At 41.8% G+C, this 15576-nt stretch overlaps 1 protein-coding gene across 3 annotated transcripts in view; it reads right to left on the bottom strand.

The window, feature by feature from the left end:
* LOC135797814 (latrophilin Cirl) overlaps positions 1 to 15576 on the bottom strand; it is a 108352-nt gene that overhangs the window by 55903 nt on the left and 36873 nt on the right. For all 3 annotated transcript variants that reach the window (XM_065310344.1, XM_065310343.1, XM_065310346.1), the window contains exon 2: positions 4170 to 4217. The gene's annotated coding sequence lies outside the window, so the exon portion shown is untranslated. The remainder of the gene's footprint in view (positions 1 to 4169; positions 4218 to 15576) is intronic.

Below are 15576 nucleotides of genomic sequence, written 5' to 3'. Positions count from 1 at the left end.
CATTAGAGACGTAGAGGTACTATTATTAGTAGGCAGGGTGAAAATAGCCGATTTTATCGCCCTCTAATTAGTGCGACGCTGTGGCATTGTCTTGGCGAGCCCCGCGTGCGCACCTACTCGGCGTGATTATTCACGCACTCGAGGATTGCTCTTCCATCCGCTGCGAACACCTTTGGATTCGTATTCTTCGGCGCCGCCTTGCACGTAGGTTAATTTTCCACATTAAGAAGATACTTGACTGACAATGCTATGGCTTCATGTTATTGTTCTGTAACTTACGAGACGCGCGGAACCAAACCTAAATCATTCGTAAACTAAACTTATTTTCTTGGAATTTCTACTCTGTAGTGCAAGAAATAAAAAAATAAAAAATAGTGGTACCTACTTTCTAATGTGTGGACCATACGATATGATAGGATTTGCAATGCACTAATAAGGTAATGCCGTAATTTCCATTCGAAGATCAGCGTAAGATAGCGATGGAAATTGAGGTGGATGTTGAAAGTTGCACAACGTTGAATGACAACCTCATAAAACATCAAAAGATCCATCAACAGTCAGATGAAGTAATTTAGACTTTCAAATCGACGTGGAAAAAAAAATAATAACCATTTAAAGATTTTCGCTTTTTATGCGAAAGAAAATGCATGTCAAATCGGTAACAAGCAAATGGAATGTCAAATACCAAGAAATCATTCCAATTAGTCACGAATTTGAAACGCGCACAGCGCGAGTAAGTAATTTGTGCGCGCAAAAAGCGTCGAGGAGCTCGGCAACATTTTAATTTATAGACTAGCCTCAATGCGGCGGCGAAATTCCAATGTATCATTGCTGTGCAGCAACAAACTTTCAAGGGGACTAAACTTCTTCGCATGTCTGCACGACTTCAGCGCGCACTTTCAGCACCACTGAATGAAAATCATAACAAAGATGCAGACAATGCATAAAGTTTTTAGCGAGCGCCCTGTATCGTTTATAATGTACATTTAGACAACTTGTAGGAGCGTGCTGATATTTTACAAACAATACCGACGCCGCCAAGAGAGCACTCGAAGCTTCAAGAAACAATTCGCGCAACATTATTACAATGTTGCAGAATTTTATGTCATCCGCCTCGGATCTCGGAAACACTCCGCATTAAAGTTAAGCCCTCGCGAGAGCAGGTCGAGGATGCGCTTTTGCGGATTAAATGTTAACTTTTTAAAGCGTACACGAGAGCATCCCGATGTAAGAGAAGCCTCAAAGACTCGCGCGGTCGAGTATCCGCCCTCCAGCTGAAAGAATAAAGAAAGGCAAGCGATAAAAATGTGTACTTAATAACCGGAAAACGCTTTTTCATCGCTCCCACGGCCCCACGAAATCGGCAAGGAGGCGGCATATTGAAGCCCGCACAATGCGGCGCGCCGATTTTAGGTCAATTGATCAGTTCCATTTGCTGATCGCGCAAATCGATGAACGAGAGCCCCCCTATAATACCAAGCTTTCTGGATTGATATCAATTTGCTCCCAAACGCGAATTTTTTTTGCAAGAAAATGAAAAATCCAGCGCGTATGAAATTATACATTTAGCAAAATATATAAATTACAAGTTAAGAGTTGGAATCATGTAGCGCAGGATGTTCCAAAAAGGGGGATGAATAGCGCAGGAACAAAAGCGTATCTATTTCAGGGCGCGCGCCACGTTTCGCCGGCGACGTGCTCGTTCTACGAATGTCGGTACTTATTTCAAGCACAGCGCCCGCCCAGCTCGAACAATCCTTTAATAAAGGAAGAGGCAGGAGTGCGACAAGTCCTTGTTCACACAAAGCGTACACCGAGCACAAACGATACACGGTCCACGGTCCATTTCGGCTTAACGTCGATATTACTGTTACTGTTTACTAAACATCACCAACAATCGTGCGAAAGACACGCCGCAGTTCGTACAATATTTGTCTATAATTAAAAGTTAATTAAAACTCATATGCGCCGAGCGCGAGTATCGAATCGCGGGCCACGTCTGTACATAATTGCCGAGTGTTTGTAATTAATTACACGTAATTGTATATAAAGGATTCATTGATTATTGTAAATATGGGAATGCGCTCTGCGATTGCTTTCCGTAATTATCTCGAGTCGAGTTGTTTGCAAGTTCGATCAACAAAGTGGAACTGAGGCGAAATACGAGCAAATGAACTCAGTGTGAACTAAATGTAAAGTTACACTATATTCACATATAGATGGCGTTGGTTTGTATGTGTGGTGGTATAACCTGAATATTAAAACTTTTGTTTTTCAATAAAACATCAAGTTTTTCATTATTTATTAATTTTTTCTACTTGCAGCTTTAAATCGGCTGTTTTTCCACGGTTTTTAGACACAAAAATGGTATTTAAAAAACGGACGGCCATGGTCGTGACTAAAGTATTTTAGTCACGGGCTTTGGTCATCTGCAAATTTTCGAATTTTGAAGATTTGAAATAAAAAAGTTCAAAACAAAAATAAATTAATGTAGCGATGACTTTTTCCACGGTTTTTGGCCATCAAAAATGGTACTTTAAACACGGACGGCCATGACCGTGACTAAAGTACTTTAGTCACGAGTTGGAGTGCATTTTCGAATTTCAAAAATTAAAAATAAAAAATAAAAAGTAAATTAATGTATAGATGGCGTTAGTTTGTGTTAGTGGTGTTACAACCTGCATATTACACCTTTTGTAGTCCAATAAATCGTCGATTTTTCCATGTACTTACATCGATTCAAGGATAAAGAACGGAGCAGTGTTAGAAAAGCGTTCCAATAATAACACCTCGGATCGCCAGCATGCCATAGCCATCAGGTTGCACAATACCGCCTCACAATGGCCCACAATAGTGTGATATAACTTTCAATAGATCGATTAATTGCCAAAGCGACGCGCACGTACAAGAGATATCCGTACGAATTGAATACAACACGCAAACACATAAATACGCCGTCAGCATTGCGACATACTTTGCGCCAGCCAACACGCCGGAGATTAATTATTAAACAGGCATTGTTGCTAATTGAATTCGCAATATTGCTCGTTTTATCGTCTCGCCACTCTTCTGCCAAACACCTTCCAAGTTTGATTAGCGCCGTCGGATCTTTGTAAGTGTCTGTAATTCTGATGTGAATGTGAATGTGACCCGCCTTCGACGCTTCGAGCCTGGAATGTCTTGCACAATGTTGGCACACTCACCGCTTAATAATTTCTATAAATGCACGAGTCAAAGAGAAAAGAGAAAATCATGCATATCGCATGCACATCGCATCGCAACGGCATTGTCTCTGATGTGAGATTTATTCAGCCGGGGAGTAATTATGAATAACAATGGAGAAAAAAGCACGCCAGACGTTTTCAGCCCAGTGGAACATTCTCTTAAAGCTCAAGTTTTTTTTTGCTTGCAGCCATGCGTCTCGCGGTCGATGTTTCGAGTGATAATATTTTCGTTTTTATTGAAATAACCCGGCGAGTATTTACGATTACGAGTGTCGTAAATCAAAAGTGAGCAGGCTTAATAAAGTTCTTGCGCTGGAGCTCTTCGATTTTGCCCATAAAACGCGCCTAATTAAAATTGACTACATTTAGGGTACCAACAAAAATTATTATAAATTATAAATCTTCGATTTATTATTATTAACCGTTCGTTTTACAACAATTCAAACGAAAAAAATTTAATCCACACCTAATGTTAAAAATTAATACGTAAAATTAGTTTAATTTATGACTTTATCGCGGTAAAAGTCATTGCACGCGATGAGCCAATAAATTTAATCGTTACGAAGCTGCGAAGCGTTAAAGCGTCAGCTCGTCAGCTTGTCAGGCTGGCAGTGCATAAGCGCATCCGATGCTTACACGCCGATGCCGATAATAAAATCGTAATTTACGATTTTTTAAGTGATTTTATGAATTTTAATAATGCCATAACTCTCCTTCGAGAGAGCAACGCGCTGCTCGCTTCCTATATTTATGCGTGCGTGCGTTTCTCGCCTTCTGTGCAGCTAACTGCCAGATAACGAATGCTTTAATTACGCTCTACGACTGCTTGTAGAACCGTCGTAAAACGCGCCAACTAACGACGCAAACTAACAAAAAATTAAATGATTAAAATGCTATGCGTCATGCACACCAGCCCAATAATTAGTACTTCTTTTGTCAACTTACCCCAGCAGTAGTCCATAGGTCAGACACTCACGCTGCTGTTGCAAGAACCTATAAAGAAAAATACTTATTAACAGCGATTGCGAATTACCAATCATTGCAATCTCATAAAACAAACATATTTTTACGTGTATAAGATATGATATATTCATAAATCGCCATCAGCTCCAAACGCAAATTTCAAAATATTTTATTTCACCGTGCATTATATGGTCGTTAATTTTCTGGGTCATTCAATGCGATGTGCGAGTTATAATATTCGCAAAAGTTTTTTCTTAAACGGTGGCTGCGCTTTTTGTTTTACGCGTTTATAACTTTGCATACCAGCAAAGAAATAAATAAATAGCGAAAGAGTTTTTCCATTCGTGAATCGTTGCGCTACGCGGCGCAATGTAATTAGTCGGCCGCAGTCGCACGACTCACGAGCGAATTGCAATTCGCGCACATGCAATTACGCAATTAATATACATGTACGGCGTGTTATTGTGTGTTGCGCGATTAGATTTACGGCCGCTCGCGATGCAATCGATGTCGATTCTGCGATAATCTTCGAATGTTGCCTCATCACAAGAAATTCAGACAAGAAATAATGACAATATCTTCACCAAAAACAAGTTTAAACCCAACAAATATTACGTAATCTATGCATTAACTTTAGACGAAGAAAAAAGCTTTATTATGATAACTTAATTATGATACCAGCCAAGACAACTGTATACATTAGCTATAATTAGAAAAAAGTTTACGTTTAATTCCCTTAATTAATGTAATTCTTTTTTCTCGCGGTGTGTGCGCTCGCAGGAAAATAATTCCATGCATGACTGGCGCAATTTACACGTATTATTACTTAAGCTGCACAAAACAAAGAGCTATTTGCCTACCGCAAGAAAGGAAGGCATAATTTTTCGGCTGCAAATTGTAATTTCACATTAATTATTTCCACACGCAGATAAAACCGATAAAACCACCGTTTATGACTTTGCCTTTATTGCGTTGGTGGCTGTGAACAACAAAGATTGATTTAGTGCACCAAATGTTGGCGAACTAGTGGATTTAGTTAACTAATTACTTGTCGATGATTATTGCAAACATACGGAGCGTGCGGCGTCGCGACGCCTATTGTCGAGTTGGCTTGTAATAATATTTTGTTGAAAGGAAGACAAACATGCATTCAGAGCGCGTTGGCACCGGACGGCAGGTCAGCCAACACCACCACCAGTTGGAAACAATCAATGTTTGCCGCCTTTATTGTTTGCATTATGCTGTGTGAAGCGCGCCGGCGTTGGTGTGCGACGCGTTGTTTAATTGTTATTTAACGCGTTTAGTCATAAATGCAGCGAGGCATGCAGCAAGCGTATGCGTGTCGCGTTTAATTAGAATTTCACTAAATTATTCACCGACTGATTATACTCGATATATTTTTAACGGCTGCTGATTTACAGATGGCGATAGGTATTGCAGACGCCAGGCAGCGTAACGCTGGCAGGTAATAACACGATTGCCGCCCCAGATGCCTCCCACCATCACTCGATGAGAAACGAGCAAATGTTGTTGTTACCTTTTGACAAGTGAAGCGGAAGATTAATCACGATCATTTTTATTCCGCAGAGACCACGTCCACGACCACCACACCACCTTTTGATAACCTTCGACCTCATTTGTTTTTTTCACTGTCGATTTGTTGCGTCGGGCGGCACTCGTGTGGATTTCTATTATGACCACTCAATGAACTCGGCAATTAATCATCCCCGCTTTAATAAATAATTGTAATGCTGAGTGCCGACCCGTCGTTTGTCACTGAGGAATTCTAATCAGGGTAAAATTTCTTAAAACTTAACAATTTCACCGCGTAAAATAAAGTTTTCTCTCGGAGCGATAGCGCGAGAGGGAAAGGGAAAATGTCACATCAATAATTTCGACATTTCGATTCCATTCATTGAGAATTTCAATGATTAATACATTCAACAACGCGAGCGTTCGTCGCGATTCACCTGCCCGAACAACGAACGCGACACACAATTCGATTACTTATTCATCGAGCGGTCTCTCAAACAGAACGCTATGAAAATAGGCTCTTTCTATATATACATATACATTTATAAACATTCGGTTATTTTTACTCGTACTTGTACAAACAAGTATAAATAACACAAAATACACAAACGGATATTTTTTATTCACGTAGATGATGGCAATTCGAATTTTTAACGACATATTTCGAATCGGAAAACGAGAATTTAAAAAATCAAGGGGGATGAAAATAGTGACGCGTGAGCCAGGCACGTAGGTGGAACCTACGTGAGCAATAAAAACATCCCTGGATGCATCGGATGTGGACGTCGACGACGCGTCGCGCGAATTGATTGCCGTCGCGGCCGGTTATTGAAACGTTCGCCGTTTCCCGTCGCATTTGCACATTTAGGGTATTTACCCTCTCGCGCTCAATCCGATTTCAAGTGGGGAATTAAATGTTTAGGTGGTGCGATTATCGACCACCGGTAATGATCCCGAACGGTCGGGGTTTCACAAATGAATTCAGCGGAAAGGAAAACCCTTTAAAAGTCAAATTAAAATTTTTACCTCAAATTTAATTTCTTATTATCAAAATCTTTGATATTTTAATGTAGAATTTAATATAGAATCTATTGCTGAAAGAATCAGCAAAATATCGTAATGCGTTTATGAGTTATTCCTCAATAACGCAAAGAAAACAATTTTGACATTAGTCAAGTATGTATTTTAAGATTACTAATGACTCAGACCGAATCGCCTTCGCAATTATATGTCAGAAGTAAGACAATTTTATTGTCTGACCATAAATACCACTTTTAACTGTTCTTCCATTGTTTCTCTCGATAAAAAGTCAACTCAAAGATGATGACAACACAATAAAATGCTACATACATTCATTTTAATTAAAAACTTTTCTTTTAAATCAGTTATTAAATAATATTATAACAACAAACAAATACATTAAAATTTCGTGGTTTGCAAGCCGCACAACGAAAAATTACATTGTTAAAACCGACTTTGAACATATATCCAACATTTCCAACACGTCGTTACACATTCGCGCAACTTAAGCTTTACGCTTTAATCTTTCCGCAACATGTTCGCCGGTCGCGAGTATGAATATGAATGCGGTGGTGGTCGGTGGTGCAAATGTAGAAAATGTAGAAATACGGGCATCAATTTATGCCCCGCATTTCGAAAGACTTTTACATGCTTTTTTTACGGCGCAAAACTGTAAAACCAAGAGTAACAGCCGAACGCACAGCCTTCGAGCTTGCAGAAAAAAATATCCGCAGCATACCATCACCATTACTATATCCACACACGCTTTTGTTAGTAATGCTGCTCATGCAAAAATCATAATTACAAATACAGGTATACTATGTGTGTGACATTTACACTCTTTAGACCTGCAGTAATCGGCATCAAACACGGATAAAACGCGTTTTGTAATTAATTTAATTATAAACTTTATAATGGCTATAAAATTATAATTAGTTATGCATGGAGCTCACACGCACTCACAGCCGATGACCGCACGGATCACAATATTCTCACTTCGAGTTTCACATTAATTTGCTGCGTAGATGTGTTTTCTGTCAATATTTACATATCACGTAATGGATCGCAGGCCACGAATGCGATTGTTGACTTTTTCTCGTTTACGATTCGTGGAAACACTTTAATTACCTCGCTGGTGCGCGAAACTTGATTTGTTATGACAATTTGCGTCGACGAACCTCTAAATTTGTAAAATAAACATTTTTAGTGTGCTTGACGGCAAATACTTGTTATTTTTTTCCTATTTCGCAGAAAATATGCATTATAAATTGAATTCTATTATGCATATACCTTTCGTGTTTGATCTGTGTACGTCTGAAAATAGAACTCAAACGTTTATTCTAGTGTTGTTTGTTCAGTGCATTATTTTATTCCGCAGCGAGAGCGTTTGTCGTTTGTTCCAAACACATTTCCCACTTTCGCACAGCGCTGCGGTGCTTCAGAATATGGCACTCGTACATTGTGTGTGCATTTATATAATTTCGCTCGACGCTCGCAAGAAGAACGCGCCACGCGAAACTAGTTATAGTCGAAAGTCGAAAGTCGGAAGAGTGTCGGAGATTTGCATACGCCGTTGCCGAAACGAGAGAAGGACGGTTAGGGATGTGCTAAACGTAATATCATTTTGTTCGCGTTCGCGCCCGAGCCGGAGCTTAAACCTTTCGGTGCTTTCGCTTTGCGGGGGATGAATTATGTCGTGCACGGCGTGTACTCGTCTTCTTTTTGCATGATTACACCCCGCGACCGGGGCGTCGGGATGCACACGTAGCGTGCGCGCAATCCTCAGCCTCGTGTGATACGAGAGATGCGAGAGAAAAGCACGCACGCCCGCCAGCGTCAAGCAGAAACAAGATTTTCGAGAATGAATGTCTGAGTGTGTGTATGCGAAGGGTGAAATGAGGAATTTTCACGTCTTTAGCAGCGCGGAAATTACCTGCGAGGTCTGCTTTAAGTGGCCAAACCTTCTCATTGACACCATATCGTTATCTGAGATCTGAAATCTGCTTTCGCTTCAATTCTAGGATTGCCATCATCAGTTAGACCGTTAGTCTTTAGTCTTAACCTCAATTCGCAACCTCTCCAAGCGACGCTTACGAAAAACTCTATTTTTTTATAAAAAACAAGAAACGCTTGGTATGTAAACAGGGTGCGGATTACGAATTGATATTCAAACTGCTTTCTATATCTGGAGGGCGTCGATACAGAAATCCGCGCTGGCGTTGCCGATCCGCCGATCTCTCGATCAATCCATATTCAAGTAGATTTTGATTGAAGAAGCCAGCGCACACCGTTGTCCTCTTAAGCAGCCTCTCCGTCTTGCGAACCCTCCGTGCGCTGTTCGTCTTTTCGCCTGCAGGAAACGATCTATCTATTCGGGTGCACATTTAAGTGCACGCGCGGCCCGGTAATGCCATAAACCTCTCTTTTAAAATACATTTCGGTGCGTGTCGCAAAAAATCCCCGACGGGCAAAAAACCATTCCCACTATACGTTTAGGAATATAACAGCTTATAAGTTACGATGATTATCACTGATTTCAAATTGGTAATTTCAAACGTGGATGCGAAGAGAGAAGGGAACCTTGGCGTTCCTCCCCTTCGATGTGAATTTGTCGAAATTATTATTCATGGTGGTGTGTGGGATGCAAATGCATTTCGATTTCCGGTTAAAACGCTTCTGCTCCTGCTCGCGCTCGCGCTACAATCCTCGAATTCGGAATTGGAACGAAAACGCATGTCAGCCCTTCATCCCAGGACCAGAACTCCTACGACGGAATAATTAGCGCACGCTGCAGGACTGGAACCGGCGGGAAAATCCGTAACTTACGATTCCACATTCCACCTCGCTCACCCCGACAACCCCCGGGGGCGGCGGCTAAGGGGTGAGTTCATAACGCGCGACCGTGGGCGTTCGTCAACGTCGAGAGTTTATAATTCAAAACCATAAATGCGACTTGTCACACGAAGCGTTTCGGGACGAAATCCTTTGCCCTTTTCAGGCGGCGCAAAGTAACCGCATTCAGAACCTCTCGCGCGCGCACGCCGGCTAGAAATCCGTTTTCAACAAACTTTACGCCACCAGTCACAGCGTGTGATATAAATCGCCGTGATTTTATGATAAGGGTTAATATATTTATGCAAAGCATGTGCATTAACAGCACCTCAAATAGCCACCAGTACATAACCTCAAACACAAACACAAAGGTAGATGTATGTCGAGGCATAGCAAGTTTTAATCGAACGAATGTATTGGCGGTATTGGCGCATAACCAGTGGTTGTAATTCTGCAGTAAATTAGTACAATCATAATTATGATTATATGCCTACATTTCGCATGCTTCGAAATGTAAAAAGCCGAACGCACCGGCGTGCACACACCTGTAATTATGTGTTAGTGTGAATTTTACATTAATTATAAGCGAAACGTTTACTACCAGATACCAGGCGATTAGCTAGGCGTAATCGCAATAACCAATAATTATATATTTTCCAAGTGAACCTGAATGAAACAGGCCGAGCCTGTTTTTTATGCGGTGGATATTTTTTATAATTAAATTACAACCGACGAAATGCAAAACGCGAGGAAGGTGCGCACTCGCTGAACTATGCACGTTCAATATTCATTTAACAGTTGCAATTAAATAATTTGTCAGTGTATAACCGAAGGTTGTGCTGCACCGAAGTTATTTTGCAATAACTACTCAACAGGCAACCAAACATACGTCAAATACACAGCGTTGACCTTTGGTTAAGCACTGCAGTACAAAAAATTTATATTTTTATTTCTTTACTGCTTACGAGCGACTCACCCAAATTCAAATATACCTATATTACTATGCTAGATTATAGATAATATAGATGTTTATCGATACACACCTTTTTTATATTATTTCGATGTTTTTTTTTCTGTCTAAAACACGATTTTAAAGATGTAGCGCGAAAGAAAAACAAAAATTCAATTTTGCAATGAAACTTTGAGGTCACGACGACGAAACGAAATGAAAACGAACGCGGTGAAGGTGCGCTCGCGTTGATCTATGCATATGCACTTAACAATTGCATTAATAATCATTAGCCAGTTAAAAATCGAAGGCTGCCCGCTGCAACAAACTGTTATTGCTGCGACTCTGGCCGATTAGTTACTTTCGTCATTATTGTGCCACCACCAGTCGGCATAAACACACCGCAAGTAACTAAAAACAACACAACGCAACTAAACCCAACAACTTTTTGCGTTAAATACACTCCTGTATTTAGATACGAAAGTGGCAGGCTGTGTCGCAATCACCGCCCATGCGCCGTTTCTGCACTAATGCGTTTAATTCATATATTATTTAATATCAGCGCGATTAATCTGAATGTTACGGCCGAAGATATATAAGATACACACAATGAAATTATTTATCTGCGCGCTGGCAAAGTGAAGGGCCGCCGGGAGTTTTTCTTGTTTCAACGACGGCGCGCAATCGGATTTTCAACGATTTCGTTTCGACTACACTTTCGATTGCAAACTCATTATATCATTATATCTATCAGCGTGGCAATGTTTGCACAGCCGCACCATGCGGCGTTTTCATAAACATTCAGCCGACAACACAACGTCGAGTACCACAACAAGTACACGAAGTTAATTAAGCGCAATGAATAGAGCGAAATTCCTGAAGAAATGAGATTTACACGCGGGATAACGCCATCTGACAGCCAACTCACCCAGAGAGAAAAATCAAGGTTAAAGTGCGCGTGAATAATATATGTCATAATTCACTAGTGATTTATGGCATAAATGCTAATGAAAAAACTTTATTGAAACCGTAACCCCTGACCAAACGAAACCTTTGAAAATTTAATGTCAGACTTTAATAATACAGTGAGTGGTAGAGCTGCCGCCCCCGTTCGCAAAGAAATATTGATTGGTTTCAGTGTGTCGACTCGCCGGTGTACAGAAAAAAAAAGGTCGACGTGACGTCTTAGACTGCGATAATGAAATCTAATGAAAAATGAATTCCACGGACACGGACACGAACCGGATGTGTCTTCGCGAAGGCATTCATAGTTGACTTGTGCATGTTGGCACATATATAAATATGCAAGCGAAAGTTTTCGACGGCGGCGAAGAAATTAAGACAAATGTTCGTTCGTTTGTCGAAACTTGGATGCGCGAAGCCGCCCGGGACATTTGAATATCATCGGAATGCAAGCAAGGTCGCCGCCGAAACTTTTCTCCACCGCGGAGGCGGCGAAATCCGTCTCGACATTCCACGTGCATAATCCCGTCGTATAATAAATGATTAAATTAGTCGCGGCGGGCGTGCGCTGCGCTGGGTGCACATTTAAATTTTAAAAATGTTGCCGCAGAACATTCGCGATGTGCGTTAAAAGTTTCGGTGTTGCTCGATATGTGTGTAAGGCATGTAAATTCATGTAACTGGGTGCGCATCAGCGCAAACAACGTCCGCCGCGCCATCGTGAATAATACATTTTTGTTTTATGCAAAAATCAAAAATTTCTAAAACCGAAAAAAAAACTGATAAAAATCCACCATAGCTATGATACGTACGTTACGCTACACTTTCAGATTTTCGGATTATAATCCGCTTTTGCTGCAATCCCGATGTTGCGTTCTTCGCGTTAAACACGATAACAAGCAAGACGACTACGGGCGGCGGGTGGTTGAAAGTTGGGCGTTGCTGCACACACAGGTGAGAGGGTGCATATATGCGGAGCATGTGCAAGTCGAGTATGGTAATCCAGGGGCATGTTTATTCCGCGCCGAATCGCATCTCATTTCGTATGCATGTATGCACGGCGAGTCGGCGGCGAAATCGATATCGAAAAGTAAGTGAAAAGTTTTTATCTCAACACACACACACACACACATAGTTATGCAAACCGGAAAACGTTAATAAAACGCGTTCTATCGCACACTGCATGCGGGTTTACACTTTTTAAAACTAAATTACGCGCAAAACAAATATCGTACGCTAGGTTAAATATGCGCCCGGCATTACTTCAAGTGCTGCGTGCTCTTGTTCCGAACCGGAAGAAAGCCCGCAGAATGAGATTGCTAACAATACGAAAAGAATGTCACTGGCCCCTGGAAGCCCCTGGGCGGTAATAATATTCATTAATTTTAATCAGAAGCAAGGCGAAATTAAAAAAAAAACGCAAAAAAGTGCCACTTGCAAATCACCAATGATTAATTATCGTCGTCATTATGCGACCAAACGACGCCGCACGCAATGAATCAAACTTATAATAAAGTCATTTATTGTGAGATTAATTCTTCGCAACGTCGGAAACGTTTTACGTCTCCCTCTAGCAATGCACTCGCATAAACATGGCGTCATAAACCTAACCACAACCGCAAAAGAATCAACTTCGATTGAAATAGTAGAAAATGTTAATTGCCGCGCAATTAAACTCGTTGATGACTAGCAATAAAAGAAGTCCATTTCAGGATGAAGACATAGATGTCATCGACCAGTTTTCATCAAACTTCCTCTGTGTGCATGTAGAATTTTTCAAGCGATTGAGAGACACTGGAATGTTTCAAGTTTCATGACGGAATAAAATCGTAATGAAATGTCCCCAGAAGTAATAAAACCAAATTAACGACACAAGATATCTTCACATGTGATAGAAACTGCAGTTTGCAGTTTTGTCGCGGCGGAGAGAATCAAAAATTGCAACACACATGTCGCCTGCAGTGTTTGACAAGATGGCGGATGTGTTGCCTAACGAATCGAAGTGACACGCTTGTCGAATATGTGCGATAACAGCAATTGTAAACTGTAAACATTGCGGCACTTGTGGCGCACTCGCAGCACTTTTCGCGGGCGCAAAATTTTTATATGAAATTTCCCGACTTTTGTCAATATTTGCTCGGCACTCGTCCGGGGACGTAATTGCCACACACGTCTGTCGTTGCCGCCCTCGGTGCAATTCGGGGGGCCGCTTGAAATTAAACAATTACCATAGCAAACATTCCATTTGCGTCGTGTATGCGCACGCGTTTTTATCTACATAAATAATTACATCAAAAATATGATTGACGTGCGTGCCGCGCCCGCCATTTTGGTTAAGCGGGCGGTTAGTTAGTTAATGTGATTCGGGCAGAGTGTGTCTTTTAGAAGGTGTTAAATAGTGCTATCCGACGATGTCAATTATTGATAGGTTCGGATGTGGGGTTTGGCAGCGTTTAGATTAGCTGCGGGGGTGGCTGGCTGGTTGATCTTGCCGGTCTGATGCGGTCGGCCCGAATCGATTCCAGCGACGAGCTAGGCGCTGAAAGCATTCGGCGCACCGCACAGCATCAGGCGTCTCTAAGGAGGTTCGCCGCATCCGATGGGTTTGGTGGAGGTTTCGACTGTAAGGACAAAAGTGTCGCCTCCTTTGTCTGGCGAATCGATTTCGAGGGCGATCGGGTGTTCGATTGACCATTTTGGCGCGCACACAATAACCAATTCATTAACAACGGAAACAATGCCATTCAAACTTCGCACGGAATAATTACACTTGATCAGCAGGCAATTAAGAAAATTAAGAAGGGGAAGCAGCTTAGCGTAGAAGTAATCACTAGACGAGTAGCCTCATAGCAATTTGAACAAAATATGTTGATATAGGTAGTGGTGGTACAAAGCAAAAGTTCTATTACTACCTGCCGTTCCAACTCTTTGTGAAATGACAGGAGGGCTGATTGTGCCCGTCCGTCCCCGCGTCGATACCAAGCCACAAACGTATCCTGCTGATAGTAGTTATCTTGAATGACGGCTGCCGCGCATACTTTCGGCTTACTTACAAACACGTCCGCGGCACTCATGATCGAGGTATAATGTACGCAGCGACGTGGAGAGAGAGAAGAAGAGGGTAAGAGGCGAATCGTTACAATCCGTGCAATCCACTAGCGTCCGCTTATCGGCTGCGAGACGCCGAATTTTAAGGATGACAACCTCAAAGCCCCAACACTCCAAGAGTAGAAGTAGTGGTAGTAGTAGTAGGGAAATTGGTAGTCTTGCATCTCGAGACTGTAGAGCTCCCCTCGAGGGTGGAAAAGCGCAGAGGAGTGAGAAGCGTAAGCATCGCGCCCGCCGATCTGATAGCACAAAGCACACAATCGTACTTACAAAGGTATAGCAGTTTAGGGGATGAAGGCACCAGCACCAGAACCAACTTCGGCAGCCAGCGGCGACGATTTAGAATAATATACATAAACATAGACTTGTGACATTGCCATATCCATGGAAAGAACTCTACCGAAATAGACTCCTCCTTACAAAAGTGGTGGGGGTAGTGAAGGGGATTTTAATTTCGAACCCAATTCGTTGAATCTCCATGTTTTTGCTTCAAAGAGGAGCTCGTAATGGATCCGCTGATTTACTTTTCATTCATTCTAATCCAAGGACCAAGAGAGGAGCTGATTCATCTGATTCATGGCCGCCTGATGCCGCCAGCCCTAAATCATCCGCTGGCGTTGCCAAAAACTCCTCCACTCCCACTCGCCTGGTCTTGGCTGGCGGCGCGATAATAGATTCCTATTATGAGTCGTCGCGCACACCTTTATCGTGTGATTCGTGTGCCATTTCTTGCGACGCTGACTTTAGAAAAGCAGCAAAGAAAAAAATATAACTAGATAAAAGGGGAATCGAGATCCACGATTTAGAGAGACGGCGATCGCCGCCGCCGACGCCGCCATAAAAGCGAATATCTGTCGGAGCAGTCTTATTTCAAAAACCTTATTCCAACTGTGTGCCCTTATTATACCCGTGACGAGATGACGCTGTTAAGTGAAGAGTGACTCGCGTCATTGTGATGAGATTCCAACAGAAAAAATGTTTGCC

Source organism: Atheta coriaria, unplaced genomic scaffold (genome assembly GCF_025399875.1).
Source record: "Atheta coriaria isolate IRGN ID8LTWV9N9 unplaced genomic scaffold, Caltech_Dcor_3.1 hic_scaffold_8_pilon, whole genome shotgun sequence".
NCBI lineage: Eukaryota > Metazoa > Arthropoda > Insecta > Coleoptera > Staphylinidae > Dalotia > Dalotia coriaria.
This window is presented reverse-complemented; position numbering and strand designations above follow the sequence as displayed.